Raw genomic sequence first — 25,300 nt, forward strand, 5'->3', positions numbered from 1 at the left:
GTGCTCTTCAAAGTAGCAAAAGGAGCTGTGCTTGAGAAGGCAGTGTTCCTTGCTCAGTGAGGAACTCAGTGAGGAACAGTTCCTCGCAACTGGCCCTGAGGATATTTGAGCTTGTGACCTTGGGTAAAAAGGTGAGGTCATGTTCACCAGAGCGTAGCCACCCACTATCCCAACTCTCAAATTGGAATTGAGATACAAGTCCAAACAGTGATGACTTCTACCTTATCACTTGCAGTAATGGCTCGGTGGGCTTCCCAGGCGGTTCGGTGGTAGAGTCTGCCTGCAAAGCAGGAGACACGGGTTCAATTCCTGGGTCGAGAAGACACCGTGGAGGAGGGAATGGCAATCTGCTCCGGTATTCTTGCCTGGAAAATCCCATGGACAGAGAAACCTGGTGGGCTACAGTCCATGGGGTTGCAAAGAATTGAACATGACTGAGCAACTAAACAACAACAAGATAGCTTTGTAGGTTTATGCCTAAATACTACAGCTCGACTGCCTCAGTGCAAACTCCCACTCTGTTACTTATAATAATGTCTGCTTAGGCCAGTTACCTAACCTCTCTAGGCCTCAGTTTCTTCCATTGTAAAAAGAAGATAAAAAGAGCTCTTACATCACAGAGTTGTTGCAAGGACTCTATGAACCAGTGTGTGGGAATCACTGGAAACAGAGTCCAGAACAAATAATGTGGCCCGGAAGGATTAGCTGGTATAGTTTTTACTCACTTTCCCATTGTACTGCTGTATAATTTATCATATATGACTCACGTTGTCTCCTAATTTATAACTCATCCTGGAGTCTGGTCTTCATGCTGCGTACTCTGTACCTCCTGGGGTCCATATCAGCTTTAGGGTTTGGCCATGTAGTTGTGTATTGAAGAAGGTAAATAAGACAACGAATAGCATGCATTCAGAAAAGATAGGAGCCTTAGAGATCATCTGGCTGGCAGACTTTTTCTGCGGAGGACCAGATTGTAAATATTTTGGCTCTGTGGCCATACGGTTTCTGTGGCAACTACTTAACTCTGCTGTTGTAGCACGAAAGCTGCCATAGATCCAGATGAATGGGTGTGGCTGCGTCCCAATATCTTTATTTATGGACACTGAAATTTGAATAGCATTTAATTTTCACATATCATGAAATATTCTTCTTCTGTTGTTTTTCAACCATTTATAATGTAAAACCCAATCTTAGCTTATGGACCATAAAAACAGGTGGAAGGTCAGGTTTGGCTGACCGCTGATCTAGTCCGAAGCTCACAAACTCCAGTACTTTCAGCCGGAAATTCCATCTGGGAATTTTTGGTTGAAATGTGATGCTTCTGGGGCCCCTTTCCAAACCCAGTAAGTAAAACTCCGAGTCGTGGGCTCTGGAATCTTTACATTGAACATGTGTGTGATCCCCACCAGTGTGCCTCTAGGAATCATGCTTTGGGAAACTACCCAAGGCCTTCCAATGAGTATGGGGAACTCACAACCCTCTTCATAGAGCTAGAAATGATTTACAGAGACTGAATGCAACAGGCACCATATTGCAGAAGAAAATGGGGTCACTTGTGAACCTCGATTATTTAAATTGCACTCTTTTTTTTTTTTTTTTCAAAGTACCCCGTCCACAAAGGTCATTATTTCCTTTTAGTGTGTTGGAGGGATATGGTATCATCTTGAAATTACCCTAATATCACTGCACATTAGAGAAATCTCACTTGGTGTTTTTTGTCAACATCAGAACATGTGCATACTTACTGACACATTCTTGTGATGACAAAAAAAAAAATCTGAAAAAAATTTAAATCTGGTGATGGTTACTTGAAATTTTATGCCACTATGTAAAGAATGTGTTACAGCTACATGTACTGCCCTGGAGAAGGAATGTTAAGCACGTACTAACAAGCAAAAAAAAATAGCGAAACAGTAGTGTATACAACATGATTCCACTTTCATTAAAAAAGGGAAATACACTGAGGACGCTGGTTAATCTCAGGCAAATAATACTAGAGAGGGAAGTGTAGGATGAAAGACATTTAACTTCTCCTTTAAACATATCTTTGTTTGACTTTTTGTAGGAGTGATTTTTAAAATAGAAAAAAAATTAAGTGAAAAAATGGAAACAAAAAACTTGAATAAACCTTCATAGCCTATTTGTTTAGGATAGGAATCCAGTTTCCCTGATAAGAAAGAGACATCTGCTTCTGAGACTCACCAACTTGGAGAAAGTGGAAAAATTTAATAATGTGAATCTGGCTGCAAAATTGCACAATTATCATCTTCCTTTGCCAACTGAAGTCAACAGTTCAGGAGAACATTTGATGTGGAATTCCATGATATAAATCTCATCTACAGTCAAGTAGAACCCTGACTTTGAACAAACTCCTGCTTTGGCTAAATAAGTCAGAAGAGGCAAACCATTCTGTTTCTGTGGTCTTTATTTTTAATAGGCAGCTGTTTGTTCCATTACAGTAAGTTTCTTCAAAAAGTAATCCATCTTAATAACTGCTGATTACACAGCTCCTATTAGACTTCCACTTTGCCCTGTTATTTTTTCAACAACAGATTTCTTAAGAACTGTGGAAAACACCACTACCAAATGCTCGCCTAAATTATCCTGTCTCATTTGGACACAAATGTCATTTTCATATAATTACATGGAGCATTAGATATCATGCTTTCTGAAGTTAAGAGAGAAAACTAGATGAATCTAATATATGGAGAAGTTCCAAATTAAATATACTCAGCTCAGAGTGAAAATTTCAACATAGAAAGGTGAACTTCTTTCTCTAATTGCAATTTATCTATTTGTTCTCATACCACTTATTGAATGTTTACTATGTCCGAACCTGTACTAGAAAATGTATATGTGTTATCACACAAAGGGATCAGCTCAGAAAAGTGAGAAGACATGTAGTCACACAAAAATAAATGCACAGAGATTTAATTCAGGTCTTCAGATAGTCGCTCAGTCGTGTCCAGCTCTTTGTGACCCCATGAACCACAGCACACCAGGCTTGCCTGATCATCAACTCGCGGAGCTTGCTCAAACTCATGTCCATCAGGTCAGTGATACCATCCAATCATCTCATCTTCTGTTGTCCCTTTCTCCTCCTGCCTTCAATCTTTCCCAGCATCAGGGTCTTTTCCAATGACTTAATTCTTCACATAGGTGGCCAAAGATTTGGAGTTTCAGCTTTAGCATCTGTTCTTCCAATGAATCTTCAGGACTGATTTCTTTTACGATGGACTGGTTGGATCTCCTTGCAGTCCAAGGGATTCTCAAGAGTCTTCCAACACCACAATTGAAAAGTATCAATTCTTCAGCACTCAGCTTTCCTTATAGTCCAACTCTCACATACATACATGACTACTGGAAAAACCATACCTTTGACTAGATGGACCATTGTTGGCAAAGTAATTTCTCTGCTTTTTAATATGCTGTCTCGGTTGGTTTTTCTTCCAAGGAGCAAGCATCTTTTAATTTCATAGCTGAAGTCATCAACCGCAGTGATTTTGGAGCCCAAGAAAATAAAGTCAGCCACTGTTTCCATTGTTTCCCCATCTATTTGCCATAAAGTGGGACTGGATGCCAGGATCTTAGTTTTCTGAATGTTGAGTTTTAAGCCAACTTTTTCACTCTACTCTTTCATTTTCATCAAGAGGCTCTTTAGTTCTTTGATTTCTGCCATAAGGGTGGTATCATCTGCATATCTGAGGTTATTGATATTTCTCCCAGCAATCTTGATTCTAGCTTGTGCTTCCTTCAGCCCAGCATTTCTCATGATGTACTCTGCATAGAAGTTAAATAAGCAGGGTGACAATATGCAGCCTTGACATACTCCTTTCACTGTTTGGAATCAATCTGTCCTTCCATGTCCAGTTCTAACTGCTGGTTCTTGACCTGCATACAGATTTCTCAGGAGACAGGACAGGTGGTCTGTTATTCCCATCTCTTTCAGAATTTCCACCATTTATTGTGATCCACACAGTCAAAGGCTTTGGCGTAGTCAATAAAGCAGAAGTAGGTGTTTTTCTGGAACTCTCTTGCTTTTTCAATGACCCGACAGATGTTGGCAATTTGGTCTCTGGTTCCTCTGCCTTTTCTAAACCCAGCTTGAACATCTGGAAGTTCACAGATCACATACTTTTAAAGCCTGGCATGGGGAATTTTGAGCATCACTTTAATAGCGTGTGCGATGAGTGCAGTTGTGCGGTAGTTTGAACATTCTTTGGTGTTGCCTTTCTTTGGGATTGGAATGAAAATTGATCTTTTCCAGTCCTGTGGCCACTGCAGAGTTTCCAAATTTGCTGGCACTTTGAGTGCAGCACTTTAAAGCATCATCTTTTAGGATTTGAAATAGTGCAACTTAAATTCAATCACCTCCACTAGCTTCATTTGTAAGTGATGCTTCCTAAGGCCCACTTGACTTTGCATTCCAGGATGTCTGGCTTTAGGTGAGTGATCACACCATCGTGGTTATGTGGGTCATGAAGATCTTTTTTGTATAACTTTTCTGTGTATTCTTGCCACGTCTTCTTAATATCTTCTGCTTCTGTTAGGTCCGTACCATTTCTGTCCTTTATTGTGCCCATCTTTGCATGAAATGTTCCCTTAATATCTCTTAATTTTCTTGACGAGATCTCTAATCTTTCCCATTCTATTGTTTTCCTCTATTTCTTTCCACTGAACAGTGAGGAAGTCTTTCTTATCTCTCCTTGCTATTCTTTGCAACTCTGCATTCAAATCAGAATATCTTTCCTTTTCTTCTTTGCCTTTCACTTCTCTTCTATTCATGACTATTTGTAAGGCATCCTCAGACAAACATTTTGCTTTTTTGCATTTCTTTTTCTTGGGGATGGTCTTGATCACTACCTCCTGTACAGTGTTACAAACCTCTGTCCATAGTTCTTCAGGCACTTGTCTATCAGATCTAATCCCTTGAATCTGTTTGTCACTTCCACAGTATTACCATAAGGGATTTGATTTAGTTCATACCTGAATGATCTAGTGGTTTTCCCTACTTTCTTCAATTTAAGTCTGAATTTGGCAACAACATGAACTTATATGCAGAAACATCATGAGAAACATTGTGCTGGAAGAAGCACAAGCTGGAATCAGGATTGCTGGGAGAAACATCAATAACCTCAGATATGCAGATGACACCACCCTTGTGGCAGAAAGTGAAGAGGAACTAAAAAGCCTCTTAATGAAAGTGAAAGAGGAGAGTGAAAAAGTTGGCTTAAAGCTCAACATTCAGAAAACACATGGCATCGGGTCCCATCACTTCATGTCAAATAGATGGGGAGACAGTGGCTGACTTCATTTTCTTGGGCTCCAAAATCACTGCAGATGGTGATTGCAGCCATTAAATTAAAAGATGCTTACTCCTTGGAAGGAAAGTTATGACCAACCTAGACAGCATATTAAAAAGAAAAGACATTACATTGTCAACAAAGGTCTGTCTAGTCAATGCTATGGTTTTTCCAGTAGTCATGTATGGATGTGAGAGTTGGACTAAAAAGAAAGCTGAACACCGAAGAATTGATGAACTGTGGTGTTGGAGAAGACTCTTGAGGGTCCCTTGGACTGTAAGGCGATCCAACCAGTCCATCCTAAAGGAGATCAGTCCAGGGTGTTTATTGGAAGGACTGATGTTTAAGCTGAAACTCCAGTCCTTTAGTCACGTGATGTGAAGAGGTGACTCATTTGAAAAGACCCTGGGAAAGACTGAGGGCTGAAGGAGAAGGGAATGACAGAGGATGAGATGGTTGGATGGCATCACTGACTCAATGGACATGAGTTTGGGTGAACTCCAGGAGTTGGTGATGGATAGGGAGGCCTGGCATGCTGCGGTTCTTGGGGTCACAAAGAGTCGGACAGGACTGAGCAACTGAACTGAACTGAACTGATCTGAGCCACAGTTAGCTCCCCATCTTGCTTTTGCTGACTGTATAGAGCTTCTCTATCTTTGGCTGCAAAGAGTATAATCAATCTGATTTCGGTATTGATCGTCTGGTGATGTCCATATGTAGAGTTTTCTCTTGTGTTGTTGGAAGAGGGTGTTTGCTATGACCAGTGCATTCACTTGGCAAAATTCTGTTAGCCGTTGACCTGCTTCATTTTGTACTCCAAGGCCAAGTTTGACTGTTACTCCAGGTAACTCTTGACTTCCTACTTTTGCATCCCAGTTCCCTGTAATGAAAAGGAAATCTTTTTTGGGTGTTAGTTCTAGAAGGTCTTGTAGGTCTTCATAGAACTGTCAACTTCAGCTTCTTCAGCATTACTGATCAGGGCAGAGACTTGGATTACTGTGATATTGAATGCTTTGCCTTGGAAACGAATAGAGTTCATTCTGTCATTTTTGAGATTGCATCCAAGTACTGCATTTTGGACTCTCTTGTTGACTATGATGGCTACTCCATTTCTTCTAAGGGATTCCTGCCCACAGTAGTAGATATAATGGTCATCTGAGTTAAATCCACCCATTCCTGTCCATTTTAGTTCACTGATTCCTAAAATGTCGATGTTCACTCTTGCCATCTCCTGTTTGAATACTTCCAATTTGCCTTGATTCATGGACCTAACATCCCAGGTTCCTATGCAATATTGCTCTTTACAGCATCAGACCTTGCTTCTATCACCAGTCACATCCACAACTGGGAGTTGTTTTTGCTTTGGCTCCATCTGTTCATTCTTTCTGGAGTTATTTCTCCACTGATCTCCAGTAGCATATTGGGCACCTTCCAACCTGGGGAGTTCCTCTTTCAGTATCCTATCTTTTTGCCTTTTCATGCTGTTCAGGGGGTTCTCAAGGCAAGAAAACTGCAGTAGTTTGCCATTCCCTTCTCCAGTGAGCCATGTTTTATCAGAACTCTCCACCATGACCCATCCTTCTTGGTTGGCCTTACACAGTATGGCTCATAGTTTCATTGAGTTAGACAAGGCTGTGGTCCATGTGATCAGATTGTTTAGTTTTCTGTGACTGTGGTTTTCATTCTGTCTGCCCTCTGATGGAGAATAAGAGGCTTATGGAAGCTTCCTGATGGGAGAGACTGACTGAGGGGGAAACTGGGTCTTGTTCTGATGGGCGGGGCCATGCTCAGTACATCTTTAATCCAATTTTCTGGTGATGGGTGCAGCAAAAAACAGGGAGGGAACAGCATTACCAAACCATGGTGGAGGTAATGAAGATAATGGTGACCTCCTTCAAAAGGTCCCATGCATGTACTGCTACACTCAGTGCCCCTGACCCTGCAGCAGGCCATTGTTGACCCATGCCTCCACCAGAGACTCCTGGTCACTCCTGGGCAGGCCTGGGTCAGTCTATTGTGGGGGTCACTGCTCCTTTCTCCTGGGTCCTGGTGCACAAGGTTCTGTTTGTGCCCTCCAAGAGTCTGTTTCCCAGTCCTGTGTAAGCTCTGGTGGCGCTATGATGGGGTTAATGGCGACCTCCTCCAAGAGGGCTTATGCCATGCCCAGATCTGCTGCACCCAGAGCCCCTGCCCCTGCGGCAGTCCACTGCTGACCCACACCTCCGCAGGAGACACCCAGACACAGTTCTGGCTCAGTCTCTGTGGGGTCTCTGGGTCCTGGCGCGCACAAGGTTTGTTTGAACCCTCTGAGCATCTCTGGCGGGTAAGGGGTTTGATTCTAAACGTGACTTTGCCCCTCATACCATCTTCCTGGGGCTTCTCCTTTGCCCTTGGACTTGGGGTGTCTCTTTTTGGTGGGATCCAACATCCTCCGGTCGATGGTTGTTCAGCAGCGCATTGTCGTTTTGGAGTTCTCACAGGAGAGGATGAGCGCACATCCTTCTACTCTGCCGTTTCCCGGGTTAGGCAGCAGCCGCTGTTGCTGCAAGGGTCAGGAACATCGGCACAGCGGGGTGGCTGTGTTTCCTCTCAGTCTTTTGGGTGGGGTCGGCAAGCAAGGGGGCAGTGAGAAAGGCATGCGATGCCCCCACCGCCAGACTCCTCTCTGGCCACAGTGGCTCACCGCCTCAGCGGGCTGCCCACCGGCCGCAGCTGCGTCTGGGCCATGTCAGTCTGATCCCACCGCCCAGGGGCACTGGCCCTGGTCAGTCTCGGCCATGGCTTGGGAGAGCATGGAGGGGCTGCCCAGCCCTGAACTCGGAGTCTACGTATGTATTTAGCAAACGTCATTGCAGCACAGTGCCAGGCACTGTTCTAGGGGCTTCATGAAGAGTAACACATCAAATCCTCAATCATTCCAGATCGTCTGAACCATTTACAGGTGAGTTCACTCACTCAGAGGGAAATTAAATGAATAATGGAGCTGGAATTCAAACCCAGGCCATCAGACTCCAAGTCCATGCTTTGAACCACCACACTAGATGTCCCTTCTGTCCTAAAGGTTTTGTTACCCCCAGCACTGGGCTGCTTAGGAAGGCAGACAGACTCATAAGAACAGAAATGGAATGAGTTAAGTGCTGACGTCAACAGCAGTGGCTATGTAGCATTTGGAACTCTGTCATATTGACTGAAAATCCAACCCAATGCCTTCAGAAAAAAGGAGAGGGAATTTATTATATCATGCTTTGGACTGAATTTTATATCCACAAAGCTCATATGTGGAAGCCCAGTGTGACTATATTTGGAGATGGGGTCCTTAAAGAGATGATTAAGGTTAAATAAGATCATAAGTGGGTTTCTGGTATGATACAATTAGTGTCCTTATAATAAGAGACAACAGAGACCTTTCTTTTTCTCTCTCTCTCCTTCCCCACTTCTCCTCCTTCTACACAGACACACACACACCTCACACCCCAGCATAGAGGCTGCCTGTAAAACAAGAGAAAAAGCCTTTGAGTGACACCTTTGCTGGCACCGCACCTATTTCCCAGCCTCCATAACTGTAAGAAATAAGCTTTTATTGTTTAGGTCACCTAGTATATGGTATGTATTTTGTTATGGCAGCCTCAGCAGACTAAGACGTATTATGGCTATGAAAGCTCCTAGGACTAACCTAGTTCAGACCCATGGACTCGGGGGCTCACATACTAACACAATGCTGTGGCTCTTGCTCTCACTCTCTCGCACTCCCGCTGTCCCTTCCTGCCCACTCTTGTCCGGCTTTCCCCTGAATGGACTTTATTCTCAACTCAGCACCCTCTGTGTGCTCCCAGACCTCAGGCCGACCTAGCAGCTCTCGGGCACTAGCCAGCCCTAGTGATTTGGGCGCACGACCCCAATGAAATCCCAATGAGAAGAATGTGTCTCTCTTCACGCACAGCTGTAACGAAAGGGTTGCAATCAAGTCATGCTGGGCTTTCTGGGGTCAGATACTGCCCCCGCCACCGTCACTATGAACTGGCTAAACCTGAGTTACCTATCTTCCCCCGGTCGTGCAGCCTGGGGTCCGCCCCCTTTGAACTCTGCCCGGCTATACCTGGAGGAGCCTGAGGACCCAGGAGAAAATCAAGAAGGCTGCAGCCGGTGGGAGGAGGAACGCAGACCAGCAATGCCAGAAGTCCACCACCGGGTTTGTTATTAACCTCCTTGGTCACTCAGAGGCGACGCATTGAAATGACTTGAGGGTTTGTAAAAAGCTAGATGCCAGAGGCTCACCCTCAGCCATTCTGACTAGACGGCTTTGTTCAGAAGCCTTTGGAGAGTGCAGACACCAGGGCTCTAGTCTGAGACACCGTTCTTTTTTCATTTTGTAGCTTAATGCTGAGATTCAGTGTTTTTAGATACAAGTGATTGGAACCTAACAAGAATGTGGTATTGTGATTAAATACATGTTTGATCTTCATCCCTATTTCTGGCACAGAGCTCCAAAAACCCTTGACTGTCTTAAGTGATAAGAGTGATAAAGGTGTCTTAATATTCCCCCCCCCCCTTTTTTTGGGAGAAGCTATACTTTTTAGATGCATATTTATTTACTTTTTATTTGTTTGGCTGCATCAAGTCTTAGCTGAGGCATGTGAGATGTTCATTGGGCCCTGCGGAATCTTTTGCTGCTGCATGCAGTCTTCGGTAGTTGCGGCATGCAGCTCCAGACTCAGAGGCTCAGTAGTTGCTCTTCGCAGGCCTAGTTGCTCTGTGGCATATGCGATCCCAGTTCCCTCCCTGACCAGGGGTGGAACCTAAGTCCCCTGAATTGTAAAGCAAAATCTCAACCACCGGACCACCAGGGTCTTCTCCAGGTGTCTTAATATCCCTGATAACCCCGTTTCAACCACACATGAGTTTATGTTAATACGGTCCCAAGTCCCTTCTGTAAGCACTTAAGGATGCTGTTGGCTGCCTGGGGAACCAACGAAGTGATTAGAGGGTTGGAGATTTCAATCCCACCCCACCTCTCGGGAGAGGAGAGGAGAGGGACTGGAGGGTCAATCAATCACCAATGGCCAATGATTTGATCAATCTGAAGCCTTCTTAAAAACAGTGAAGACACGGTTTGGAGAGCTTCTGGGTTGGGGAACACTTGGAGGTTTGGAGAGAGTGAGGTACTGAGAGAGGGCATGGAAGCCCCGCACCATCTCCCCGCACCTTTCCCAATGCTGTCATCTACCTGGCTGATCCTTAGCTATACCTTTTTATTATAAACCAATAATCTAGTGAAGGGCTTCCCTGGTGCCTCAGGCAGTAAAGAATCTGCCTGCATTATAGGAGACACAGGTTTGATCCCTGGGTTGGGAAGATCCCCTGGAGAAGGGAATGGCAGCCCATTCTAGTATTCCTGCCTGGAGAATCCCATGGACAGGCAAGCCTGGAGGGCTACAGTCAATGGGGTCACAAAGAGTCGGACATGACTGGGTGACTAAACACACACGCACAGTCTAGTGGGTGAACTGTTTTTCTTAGTTCTGTGAGATGCTAGTTAGAATCTCCAATCTCTAGCTTGTTGGCCAGAAGCACAGTTAACACCTGGGCTTGTGACGAGCATCTGATGTGGGAGAAGGTGGTTTTGTGGGACTGAGCCCCTAATCTGTAGGAGCTCAGGCTGTTCTCCAGGGAAGGTCAGAATTGAGTGGAATTGTAGGCCCCAAAGCTGATGTCAGAGAATTCCTTGTTAGAACTGCCCCCCCACCACACACATGCACATTAGAATTGGTGACCAGAATTTTTGGAGAGACTTCCAATTCAACCACTTTTTAATGTTTGTGTAAAATACTCCTACTAAAATGTCAGTGTGTGCCAAAAATGATATTCCTTTTCCTATAAATTAGCAAGTAAAGGAAATAAAATTGTCCTGTGAGAAGCAAATTGTAAGATACACAATCAATGGATTACAGTATAAATTTGCAGAGCAAACTAAAGGAGCAGAATGGAGCTTGAGGCAGGCAGGACAACAGACATGCAACGCATACTCTTATTTGACTTTTGTAAAACGTATTTGACTTTTGTAACTTGTCATTTATACGTGGTGCTGAAAATACTCACTTCCAACAGGAAAAAAACTACACTGTGTTTTTCATCTGCGTGCACCTTTCTCCTCCAAATATTGATCACTGTTCAATTTGCTAATTTTAACTGTTACTGATAGATATCATTTCTTTGTTTCTGGATTTTATTTTGTTGACTGTGAGAAATAAACATGGAACAAAATCTAAATGAAACAAACAGCAGAGTGAAAAAGCAGAGAAGAAAAAATACAGAGCTTGGGAAGACTGGAAAACCTCATTCTACTGAATTTCCTAGCTGAAGAAGCAGCCTGGATAGTCAAAGAAAAAACAGAATGCATCTCATTGGGGATAGCGGTTATTCAGTTTGTGGAAGTGCCCGTATATATATGAATATGTATATTAGCAGAGGAGTGAGATTTTACTCTGAAGCTGCTGGGGAAAGAAATGGAAGTGAGCATTCAAGTTACATTAGGAAGAGAGTTGCAAAACCCTCTTAGCAGCAGAAAATAATTCTGGCCTACTTTTAAGCAGAAATGGAGTTTGGTTAAATGAACAAAGTTAACTCATAGAAGCACCATAAAACCAGACAGCCAAGCTTAGAATGTGGACAGAAACAAGGTCGGACCAGACCAAAGTCGTGCTACAAGCCAGTGAGATGAGATCATTGCTGCTGCCTTCATGGGAATCTGCACCGTGCCTTTGGCTCGCCCAGCCCTGCAAACTCAGCGTCATTGCCACAGGCCAGTGTTACACATAGTCAGGGTAAACAGTGACCTCATGAACAGCAGCTCCCACTTATAAAGAAAGTTAATTGCAACCAAACTGTATTTAATTTATCTTAAAAGTGTACAATTTACCAACATCTAATACAAATGTAAATGCTTGCATTTTAACACCCAGTAATTCCACTTTGGAGCATGTGTTCTGGCAAAATGCACTGAGTATACACAAGGATCTCCACACCCAAGAATGCTCTTTGGGAAATAGTCATCCTCAATTTTTTTTTAATTGATGCCATAAGTGCGGATTTTAAAAAATGCTTAGAAACTACCAGATGGCCAAAGCTGGGATAGAGAAAAAATAATTTCTGAAAAACCAGTCTGAATCAGAAGGGATTCTAAATATTTTCAGAAGCCTGGAACACTAAGATAAACCCCACAAAATGGAGTATAACAAAGGTACTTTTTTTTTTTTTTTTTGGCTTCACTTTTTAATAACCAGCTACATTGAATACAGAATAAAGAGGGCTTGACTTGTGGAGATATTTCCTGAGAAAATAACTTGAGAAGTTTGAGCTGACCACAAACCTAAGTGCATGTTATATGACAGCTATAAAGTAGCTGCCCTTAGGTTACACCCAGCCTCCTGTTCCATTCAGAAGGGAAATTGACCAACCCGGGAACCCCTCAAAGAAGTGAGATGAAGATGAGAAGTGAGCTACATTATATGAAAAAGAATTGAGGGAAACATTAATATTTAGGCTGAAAATAAAAAGGGAAGCTGTAACTCTCTCCTAATATTATGTGGAAGGCAGAAAAAACCCTTAAAACCACAGAATTTCAGCTAAACATGATCTGTATTCCTCTAAGGCATAAAATGTAAGCAAGTGTATAGAAATTACATGAATATGGATTTTGTTTTATATAAGAACAAACTTACTAACATCTGTAGGTTTCTAGTAGTTTACTAAGTTAGTGAGCTGCTCACCACTGGAAGTAGTGATGGCTCTCTTTGAATTCTGTTGGGTGAAAGATTTTAAATGTTTAAACTTTTCTACTTAATATTCTTTTGCATTCAAATTGTTTACTTTTCAGATAAGAAAACACACTTTCAGAGCAAAGAAAAAAGAATGCTAATAGCTTGGTGAAAGTACTATGTTTTATACTTAACTGACCTTAATCAGATGCCTTTGGGCTTAATTACAAAATAACGTAGTTTTTGTCTCTCTCTCCATTTAGTCCTGCTCAGCAGGGCTGTTCCTTTCCCTGTTTGGAGAGCATCTTGGGCCAGCCTGTGACTTTACAGGTTAAATGTCATTAATAGTAGTACATTGACTTCAAATCATAAGCACAGCCAAATTTGTGACTTAAGACATCCATTATTGTGTTATCCTCAGAGTTTCCAGTCCAGTTCCAGTTCAGTCACTCAGTCGTGTCCAACTCTTTGGGATCCCATGAACTGCAGCACGCCAGGCCTCCCTGTCCATCCCAACTCCCGGAGTCCACCCAAACCCATGTCCATCGAGTCGGTGATGCCATCTAACCATCCCATCCTCTGTCATCCCCTTCTTCTCCTGCCCTCAATCTTTTCCAGCATCAGAGTCTTTTCAAATGAGTCAGCTCTTCACATCAAGTGGCCAAAGTATTGGAGTTTCAGCTTTAACATCAGTCCTTCCAATGAACACCCAGCACTGATCTTTAGGATGGACTGGTTGGATCTCCTTACAGTCCAGGGGACTCTCAAGAGTCTTCTCCAACACCACAGTTCAAAAGCATCAATTATTCGGCCCTCAGCTCTTTTTATAGTCCAGCTCTCACATCTATACATGACCACTGGAAAAACCATAGCCTTGACTAGATGGACCTTTGTTGACAAAGTAATGTCTCTGCTTTTATATATGCTGTCTAGGTTGGTAATAACTTTCCTTTTAAGAGTAAACATCTTTTAATTTCATGTCTGCAATCACCATCTGCAGTGATTTTGGAGCCCAGAAAAATAAAGTCAGCCATTGTTTCCACTGTTTCCCCATCTATTTGCCATGAAGTGATGGGACCAGATGCCATGATCTTAGTTTTCTGAATGTTGAGCTTTAAGCCAACTTTTTCAGTCTCCTCTTTCACTTTCATCAAGAGGCTCTTTTGTTCTTCTTCAGTTTCTGCCATAAGTGTGGTGTCATCTGCATATCTGAGGTTATTGATATTTCTCCTGGCAATCGTGATTCCAGCTTGTGCTTCCTCCAGCCCAGCGTTTCTCATGATGTACTCTGCATATAAGTTAAATAAGCAGGGTGACAATATACAGCCTTGACGTACTCCTTTTCCTATCTGGAACCAGTCTGCTCTTCCATGTCCGGTTCTAACTGTTACTTCCTGACCTGCATACAGCTTTCTCAAGAGGCAGGTCAGATGATCTGGTATTCCCATTTCTTTCAGAATTTTCCACAGTTTCTTGTGATCCACACAGTCAAAGGCTTTGGCATAGTCAATAAAGCAGAAATAGATGTTTTTCTGGAACTCTCTTGCTTTTTTGATGATCCAGCGGATGTTGGCAATTTGATCTCTGGTTCCTCTGCCTTTTCTAAAACCAGCTTGAACATCTGAAAGTTCACAGTTCATGTACTGTTGAAGCCTGGCATGGGGAATTTTGAGAATTACCTTACTAGCATGTGAGATGAGTGCAATTGTGTGGTAGTTTGAGCATTCTTTGGCATTTCCTTTCTTTGGGACTGGAATGAAAACTGACCTTTTCCAGTCCTGTGACCACTGCTGAGTTTTCCAAATTTGCTGTCATATTGAGTGCAGCACTTTCACAGCATCATCTTTCAGGATTTGAAATAGCTCAACTGGAATTCCATCACCTCCACTAGCTTTGTTCGTAGTGATGCTTTCTAAGGCCCACTTGACTTCACATTCCAGGATGTCTGGCTCTAGATGAGTGATCACACCATCGTGATTATCTGGGTCGTGAAGATCTTTTTTGTACAGTTCTTCTGTGTATTCTTGCTACCTCTTCTTAATATCTTCTGCTTCTGTTAGGTCCCTACCGTTTCTGTCTTTTATTGAGCCCATCTTTGCATGGGCTATCTCTAATAGATCTCTCTTTGCATTAGGTATCTCTAATTTTCTTGACGAGATCTCTAGTCTTTCCCATTCTATTGTTTTCCTCTGTTTCTTTGCACTGATCTCTGAGGAAGGCTTTCTTATCTCTCCTCAGAGTTTAAACTTGATTTAAAGTGAAAACTCTCCAGTCTCCACGTCTGCCTGGCCTGCCTGCCTTTGGTTGGTACCTGAAACACAAGAAGGCTCATGGAAGGAGGAACAGGGGGCAGAAGAGGCCCTAACAGACACTTTTATTTATGTTATTTATTTTTAAATTTATTTATTTTAGTTGGAGGCTAATTACTTTACAATATTGTAGTGGGTTTTGCCATACCTTGACATGAATCAGCCATGAGTGTACATGTGTTCCCCATCCTGAACCCCCCTCCCACCTCCCTCCCCATCCCATCCCTTTGGGTCATCCCAGTGCACCAGCCCTGAGCATCCTGTCTCATGCATCCAACCTGGACTCGCGATCTGTTTCATATATGATAATATACATGTTTCAATGCTATTATCTCAGATCATCCCACCATCACCTTCTCCCACAGAGTCCAAAAGACTGTTCTATACATCTGTGTCTCTTTTGCTGTCTCGCATATAGGGTCATCATTACCATCTTTCTAAATTCCACATATATACGTTACTATACTGTATTGGTGTTTTTCTTTCTGGCTTACTTCACTCTGTATAATAGGCTCCAGTTTCATCCACCTCATTAGAACTGATTCAAATGTATTCTCTTTAATGGCTGAGTAATATTTCATTGTATATATGTACCACAGCTTTCTTATCCATTCGTCTGCTGATGGGCATCTAGGTTGCTTCCATGTCCTGGCTATTATAAACAGTGCTGCGATGAACATTGGGGTGCATGTGTCTCTTTCAGATCTGGTTTCCTTGGTGTGTATGCCCAGGAGTGATATTGCTGGGTCATATGGTAGTTCTATTTCCAGGTCTTTAAGGAATCTCCACACTGTTCTCCATAGCGGCTGTACTAGTTTGCATTCCCACCAACAGTGTAAGAGGGTTCCCTTTTCTCCACACCCTCTCCAGCATTTATTGCTTGTAGACTTTTGGATAGCAGCCATCCTGACTGGCGTGTAATGGTACCTCATTGTGGTTTTGATTTGCATTTCTCTGATAATGAGTGATGTTGAGCATCTTTTCATGTGTTTGTTAGCCATCTGTATGTCTTCTTTGGAGAACTGACAGACACTTTTATAAGACCTCTGCCTGTGGAGAAAATGGCAACCCACTCCAGTATTCTTGCCTGGAGAATCCCATGAGTAGAGGAGCCTGGCGGGCTACAGTCCATGGGGTTGCACAGAGTCGGACACGACTGAATCGACTTAGCATGCAGCACGCACGCCTGTCTTCAGGAGGCTGTTGGGGGGCTGGTGGTGAGATGGGGTTGATGCTGACACTTTCTCTCACGGGAGCCCTTCCATCTCTGGGGACTCCCTGACAGACCCCTCCACTGAACTCCTTTATCATGGCCTGGGCCCCATCTCTGGCTGAGCCTCTCCACCCGAGCCCGAGTCCCTGCCCCAGCCAGGATAGTCACGTGTGCCTACCATGCAGACCATGCCCTCCGGTGGGATCCCTTTAAAGACAATCGCAGCCATAGTTTCCACAGCTAATCCCCAGGGGTCATGTAATTTAACTTGATACAGGCGAGTGCTGTTACTGCCCAGAGGCGGCTCTCGCCTCTGTTGTCATCAGCTGCTCTCACTTCCTCAGGCTTGAGATGGACCACAGTCCCTGGGGCTGAGGAACACCTATTAGTCTGAGTGGTTCCGGGGAAGCCCCTCTTACCAGGCTGGCTCTGCCAGCACGCTCCTCTGCACGGGGAGTTGGGGGCGGCGGGGAGGTGAGAATGCTGTTCTCACCTCAGAAAGTCTCCTAACAGACCGCCAAATCCCAATCTTTTTTGTTTTTTTATGTCACTGCTCTGAGACAAGGACCCAGGTAAAGAGCTCATAACTTCAAAGGAGTCGATCATTTTTGTTATAATTTTGCATTTTGAAGATCTGTAGCTAGTATACCTTGGTGCCCTGGTCAAAACGTTCAATGAAATATCCCTGTTATACTCATTTATTCCCCTCACGTGCCTATTTGATAAGCCTCAATATCCCTGTTTTATCAATAGAAAAAACTGAGGCACAGAGAGATAAAATAATTTTGTCCAGTCCATGGTAATACAACTTGTAAATTGTGCATGCATGCTAAGTCATTTCAGTCCTGTCTGACTCTGTGACCCTATGGACCATAGCCCGCCAGGCTCCTCTGTCCGTGGGATTCTCCAGGCAAGAATATTGGAGTGGGTTGCCATTTCCTTCTCCAGGGGATCTTCCTGATCCAGGGTTACATGTCTCGTGTATTGGCAGGCAGATTCTTTACCCCTGGTGCCACCAATTGTGAGATGGCTAATACATCCAGAATCTGTTACCCACATCTGCATCATACTGTGATTTGTAAGCAGGCTGTGTTGTGCAGAAGAGTCAGCCTACGTGTCTTTTTTTTTTTTTTAATATCATTTGTTCTTTTTGTTTTTTTCCCAGTGGGTTTTGTCATACATTGATATGAATCAGCCATAGAGTTACACGTATTCCCCATCCCAATCCCCCCTCCCACCTCCCTCTCCACCCGATTCCTCTGGGTCTTCCCAGCCCACCAGGCCCGAGCACTTGACTCATGCATCCCACCTGGGCTGGTGGTCTGTTTCACCATAGATAAGAGTCAGCCTATGTGTCTTGTTTTCCTTCTGGGAGCAGGAGGAGGAGGATTGTTTGCTGCTGTGCAGTTAGAACCAAACATCAATTTCCAATCATCCTTTTTCAGTCAAAGTGAAGTGAAGTCACTCCGTCATGTCTGACTCTTTGCGACCCCATGGACTGTATAGCCTACCAGGCTCCTCCGTCCATGGTATTTTCCAAGCAAGAATACGGGAGTGGGTTGCCATTTCCTTCTCCAAGTTAAAGACAAAGGACCACAATAAACATTCATTGAGGACTTACTAAGGGCACTTACCTGTATTCTTTCATTCTTTCCTCATAACATATAGTATGTCTTTCATTTTACATATGAGAAAAGACTTGAGGAAAAGCACAAGGAAAAGACAGAAGCCAACCTTCTTGTTCCCGTTGGAGCTTTTTCTAGTGCTCAGAGTTAGCTGGTCCAATTCCACAAGTCCTTAGGGCCATATTTCTTCTCATCTATCAAATGGGAGGAATAACATAAATCCTTTGTAGGGTATCCCCTGTAGCTCAAAAGGTAAAGAATCTGCCTGCAATGCAGGAGACCCAGGTTCGATCCCTGGGTCAGGAAGATCCTCTGGAGAAGGGAATGGCAGTCCACTCCAGTATTCTTGCTTGGAGAATCCCATGGACAGAGGAGCCCGCAGGCTATAGCCCGTGGGATCGCAAAGAGTCGGACACAACTGAGCGACGAACACTACTACTATTTGCTTCATGGGATCCTTGTGGGGTCAGATGAGTCACTGGATGGGAAAGAACTTTTAAAACTCACAAAGTACTGTCCACATTCAGGGAATCATTATGACTGTGTTATTCCCATCCCGAAAAGGCAGCTGCTGTAGGTAAAACTGCAAGTCCATCCTCTGCCAAGTGTCCCATGACAGGGACCACAGTGATGCTGTCCAACAGGCGTGGCAGAAGAGAGACTGTGTCCTGAAAATCATTTAAATAGAAGGTAAGGAGACATAGTTAAAACAAAACCTTCAGAAATGGTGTTGTAGGGCTGAGACAGAGCCAAGCTGAGAGAACTTTGGGATACTTTCTTTGCTCTTGAGAATGATTCTAAGGCTTGAAAATCAGCCAGGTGGAGGAAAAGGGAGTAAGTTCACAAAAGATGAGCAGGAAGAGAAAAGCAGAAACTCACAAATTTGGGGAAAGTGAGCATAGAAATACAGAAAAGTATTTTTAAATCCTCTCAAAAACTGACCAGAGATTCTAAGCTATGGCTGGATGTTTGCAAACACAACAGCTGCTGCATTCCACAGTCTAGAAGGGGAATAATGGAAACTTTCTTTTCTCTTTTCCAACAAGACACAACAAAAGCAGAGCTGATGTAATTAATGAAAAAAAGATGGCTATTTAAAACAGTGAAGGCACTGAACAACAGAATGGAATGGAAATGAGGCCCACATTTAAGGACAATTCGTTATTTATCTGCTGTTCTTTTAATGCACACTGGGTTCTGCTAATATTCCCCTCTCCAGGGAGACTACCAAACTAGGTTGGTTAGCGATACAAGCACAAGAAGTTAGATGCTATGATATAAGCAGCGGGTGGATGGAGTTATTCCTTGAATATTAATTAACGTAGTCCATCCAACTTGAAGACTCTTACAATTGAATACTTCAACTTAATGGATCTGTTTTCAAATTCCCTTTAATGGCCCTTCTGTGACCATAATATCTACTTTTCCAGACATCCTGAGTAGAAACCATTATGGACAATGTATGTAAAATCCCCCAAGGATAGCATATGGAGGAGAAACTGTGGATTGCCAAATTCAGCAGCTCTGGAGAGAGTGTTTCTGAATTAAACTTGAGTCTACAGGGATTACAGTTCATTTATGACTGGCAAAACATATCTTCCCAATTCTGAAAGATAAATCCCACTGATATATATGTGGATTTCACACATGTTTCTCAAAAAACACAAGGCAAAAGAATCTTTCCACAAAATGCAGAAGCTCTATGATATTTTGAAATTATGATAAGTCACATGTTATGTTGGCTCTGACTGTTAAATAGAGAATTTTGAAAGTGCTGTGCCAATTCTGACCTGAGGAAACTTGGTTCAGAAATTTCATGCTGAGATGTTAGGGTAAAATGACTGTTTTGAAAAACTTTAAAAAAGGACTGACAAGGCAGTGACTACAGTCTTTGGTGTTTTAAAGATAAATTTTAAAAGTTCGGGCAGGAGGGAACCAGAGTATTGGAAACTTTTTCTTTTGCCAAATAAGATCAGTTTTAATTTTATTTTTTATGAAAAAGATAGTAGATATAAGTGATAGCTCAGATGCAGAATTTAAAGTGCAGTTCTTTAAATTAATGCACTTAGCTTCACGAAAAATCATCCTGGTTTATCTTCATGTTCTGATTTCATTGTGGACCAGGGAAAATATTGTGGCAGACCAGAGCTGGTCTGCGAACCCACAGTTGAAAACCACTAGCTTGATTTACTTCATTAGAATGAGCTGGTTCTCTACCCTAAGCAACCATTAAAATCTAATTCAAAAGCTTTCAACATCCAGCAAACTCCTGTAATTTAGCACAAAGTGATTAAATCTTCTAGTAAATGTTTACATTTATTGGTGATTGATATTTTATTCTGTACCCATGCAATAAATTTCTTGGAATACTATTTATTTTTTAAATTTCCGTTTTCAATGAGCTGATATAGCTAGAATTTTAACCATCTTTAAATATATAAGACTATTATTTTAACTTGAATGCTAGTAAACTTCTAACTTACATGCACAGAATACGTATTCTTATTCTGAATAGAACTTTTGTTTTAATACTCTTTTTTTAACAGGTCAAGCCAAACCATGAACTCCAAGAATCTTAGATTGCTTGCTTATTGGCATTGTCTTATATTTGTGTTGGATGTTTAATATTAAATTCTCCTATAAGCAGAGAATTTTAAGAAATTGTATTATTTAGTGATTTTTGATGTTGCGATATTTCTAAATGGGATTTGGAATTATTTTAAAAGAATTCAATTTTTTTAATTCTAGTGGAGTAGCTTTCCACTGAAAATGAAAACTCTAAAAATCAAGTCTTATTCTGTACCTACTTTTGAAAAACTTGATTTGAGATCCTTATATTCAAGAACACGTAGTTCTTTTTCCTACCTGTTTGAAAATTAATATTAGCACCTTGACACTTTAAGAAGGAACTGGTTAAATTTTCCCTCTAGCAAGGCCCTTGAGCAGTCTTCTTGAGTATTAAATTCTTAAAGGCCAAGGAAGGAGAGTATAGTATTCCCTCCCTACCCTGTTACTCTAAAGACAATGTACACTTAAATTTGTGTGAATCATCCATTCACACAAACTAAGTCTAAAATCCCAAACCAGGTAATCCACACCTCCCACCCCCAAAAAAATCCCATAGTAAATTAATCTGAATCCTTGAAAGTAAGGGGAATGCTAATGAAGAGACTCTCACTTTTTTACTGGTCATCAGTTCATGAGTGTTTGAATTTTTATTTTACAATAAGCTTGTCTTCCTTTTGTAATGAGTAAAAATCTATCAAGAATTGTTTTTGAAATCTATGTTTTTCTTATAAGAACTATTCTTTTATTCTCAGGAATAAGTAAAACAGGTGGGAGGTGGAGGTAAAAACCTAGAACACATTTCTTGAACTAAAGAATGATTGAATATAGAATTTGGAACTGCATCAAAGTCAGAAGAGATCTGTTATTTTTTCTAAACAGTTATTTTTCAATTCATGCTAGTAACTCCCAAAGAGCAGCTGCCATTTGCTGAAGTTGTTGAAGTTTGGCTACATTATCTGAGAACCAGTAGAGGTCGCCATCAACCACATTCTAGCACTTTACGGAGAGGAAAAAAATCAGTTTCGTTAGTTAAAAATGCACAACAGGGTGAGAAGTTTTCAATATGAGGCTTTCCTCTTGGAAGCTTTGCATAATTGACTCAATATTCAAGTCAGAGAAAAAAGTATAAATAAAAATAATAGATACAAGATGTTGGTGTTATAAAACTTCAAAAAAATATAATTTCTTAGAAATTACATTAAAAATTCTTCTAGTTGATTTAGCTAATACAGATTCTTCTTTATGTTAAAATATGGGGACAAAAACCTCAAAAAGTTATCAAATCTCAACATGGTAAAATCTGTATATTTGTAAAATGGCTGTGGTCTCTTTCTGTCACTCTGTTTGGAACTCTTAAAAGTCTCAAATACTTTTTTTTTTTTTTGCCCCAAAATATCCTGTGACTTTCATTCTGTATATTAGATTTGTTAATGTATGTTTTCTCAACTAACAACACAAGTTACCGTGTCATAGAGTTACTGTAACTAGTGCCTATCACAGTTTACATAGAATATTGAAGCCTGATAAGTGATTATTGCTGCTGAGTTTTCCAAAGATAGTTTATTTTCTTTTAAGGCATGATTGACTTGTGAAGAAAAGACATTATAGTTGGGAGGTAGAATCTATAGATATCTTGAAATAATAAAAAATCAGCCCTTAGGAATTCCCTGGCAGTCCAATGGTTAGGATTCAGCACTTTCATTGTCAGGGCCCAGGTTCGATTCCTGGTGGGGAAATGGAGATCCTGCAAGACTTGCAACACAGCCCCCTCCTCCCGCAAAAACAAAACAAAAAAAAACAAAAAAAAAAACAACCCTTTAGAAGAGAGAATAGGATTAAGCTTGGTAATTCCAGAATGGATAAATGGGTAGATATAGAGATATATGCAACTCAAACTAGGGAAATTTTTTCCTATAAACAAAATTTTCTCACACAGAAGTGATTACTTCAGAAGTTAATAAGTTTACCATCACTGAAACTATTCAATTGGATTAGATATTCACTTGATGAGAATGTGTTAGAGATTTAACTTCTTAAATTTGGATGAGACGCTAAAGTTCTAAGAACAGTTTTAATTCTTTAAAAAAATTTTAATTGGTGATAGTGTTATATTAAAATTGTGAGATAGTAGGAAAATCCCGAGTGATGTGACAGATGAGTCTAAAACAGTTAGTGGCTTGATATGACCACTTCTTTTAAACTCAGGCACTGGTCCAATGTTGTTTATTGATGGTTAGAAGTTGATTTTCCTTTATATGGAGATTCAGAGACAGCTTCTGTAGGTCTTATGGCTCATCATCTCCCTGGGTGTTGAAGTACTCCGCTTCCAACCATGGGAAGGAGAGAGAGAGAACAGGGAATGTACACCTACTTCTTAACTATCTTATCCTGGAAATGACACAGGGACTTCTGCATACAATTCTACATAAATTTAGGGAGAAAGAGAGGCACAAACTTTGATGCACAGTTAGCTGTCTTTTCCACCATCCAATCCTCTGACCACTAAATATTTGTGAATACCCTTCTTACCCATGAAACAAAAAAGTACTCAACCTTACATTCAGTAACTTCTTCATCCAACTGAAAGTTCAGAAAAATTTCTGAGTCCCCTCCATCAGTTACATCAGGTATGGATGTAACTCTTCATCATCCAATGTCTATGTTTGTTTCCTAAAATAGATTGCAACATTGGCTCAAATCTTAACCACTCCTTGCATCTGTATCCTTGGACACTTTACAGCGCCTGACTCATGGTGGATGGAAATTTGCACCCACCCTTTGACTCTGAGCTCAGCCACATGATTTGCTTTGACCAGTGGGTTGGTAGAAGACAAGTTGTAAGCAGAAGTTTGCCCTCTGCTACTAACATGAGAATATGCTCAAGGCTGACTTACAGAGAGATGAGAGAGACACATGAATGAGGCAGAGCCAGTTGGCCCAGTCAAGATGTCCTAGGTCAGTTGACAGCAAGCTGAGCTTTAGAAATATAAGTACGCTAAGTCAAGACAGATCCACCCAGCTAAATCTCAGCTGATCCTAGACACATGAGCAATAAAGGTTTAATGCTGAGTGACACTTAGGGTTAGGTAATAGTTTATGTGCAGCCATATTGTGGTAATAGATAACTGATGCCTTTCCCACCTAGACTTTCAGCACTTGGTGAATAGAAACTTGTTTTCCTGTCTGTAGTGTGGATAATAGCTATTACTAGGCCTTTCCTAATTGGAATTCAAATTTTTGTTGAGCTCAGTTTCATATATCACAAGATTTAGCTAGAGAATATGCTTGAAATGATGTCAAACATAAGTGTAAATCACTTTTTATATAGTTCTTTCACTTTGACTTTTCAAATAACTTTCAGATCTCCTTTCATTTGATTTTCAAGCAATCCTGATGCCAGGTGTATGCTCAGTTGCTCAGTCGTGTCCAACTTTTTGCAACCCTATGGGTAGCCTGCCAAGCTTCTCTGTCCATGGGATTCTCCAGGCAAGAATACTGGAGTGGGTTGCCATTTCCTCCTCCAGATGTCAGGTAAAAAGAGGTATTTATTCTATATTCCTATCCGATCTCCATGACTCAGTGACTTGCTTCAGTGACAATTGGATAGTGAGAGAACAAGACTAAAACACACTGGAATCCATATCTCCTGGCTCTTAAAATCTGCTCCCACTGCTGAATAGGCCTCCGTAGAGAATTAAGGACAAAATAATTTTTCCATTGCTATTCTAATATGCATATGTTTGTGATAGTCTCACCTCATCAGTGGATATGTTCAAGGGACAGCTTTGTTCCTTCAAAAAGTTATGATCTCAGCTTAAGCCTATTCTCTCTAATGGGGTGCTAACACCAATATTTTCTGTATCGTTTAGGGGAGCTGAAGAACTAACTGATCAGTAAACAAGAATTGGATGCAAAGAGATTTTGGCCTACAGCAGAGTTTTTCAGCCTCAGCACTATGGGTGTTGCGAGTTAGACAGTTTCCTGTTGGGGGAGAGAGAGCAGTTACCCTGTTCAGTGTAGGATATTTAGCAGAGTCCCTGCCCTGTATCTAGTATCTGCCAGTAGCATTCCCGAAGTTATGATGATCAAAAATGTCTCCAGATATTGCCAAATAGCCTCCTCCCTCATTGAGAAACATGAGTCTACAGATTAAATACAGTTAGGATTTTACAAGAGCATCAGATTCCTTGAACATGAGAGCTGACATCTAAGGCATGAGTTTATGCAACCTTTTCATTTTATAAGGGAAGTAACTACACCCAAGGGTTATAATGCAAGGCCACAAGCCTGGTTAACACCACGTCTTTTGACATAAATAAGTTCATATACGGTATATGTGCTCACCACTGCTCAGCAAGTGAAGTCATGGAATTTCAAATAGCCCTTTCCACTTCTAATTCCTATTCTGGGTCCAGGTAATGATTATTTATTATGACTTATTAGCCTTCCTTTGGGTTTCTATAGGAGCTTGATCCTACCCAAATAAGGCCACAGGTAGGACTTCTCTTCTCTGCCTCTATAATTCACC

Source organism: Muntiacus reevesi, chromosome 4, assembly GCF_963930625.1.
Source record: "Muntiacus reevesi chromosome 4, mMunRee1.1, whole genome shotgun sequence".
Classification (NCBI taxonomy): Eukaryota; Metazoa; Chordata; class Mammalia; order Artiodactyla; family Cervidae; genus Muntiacus; species Muntiacus reevesi.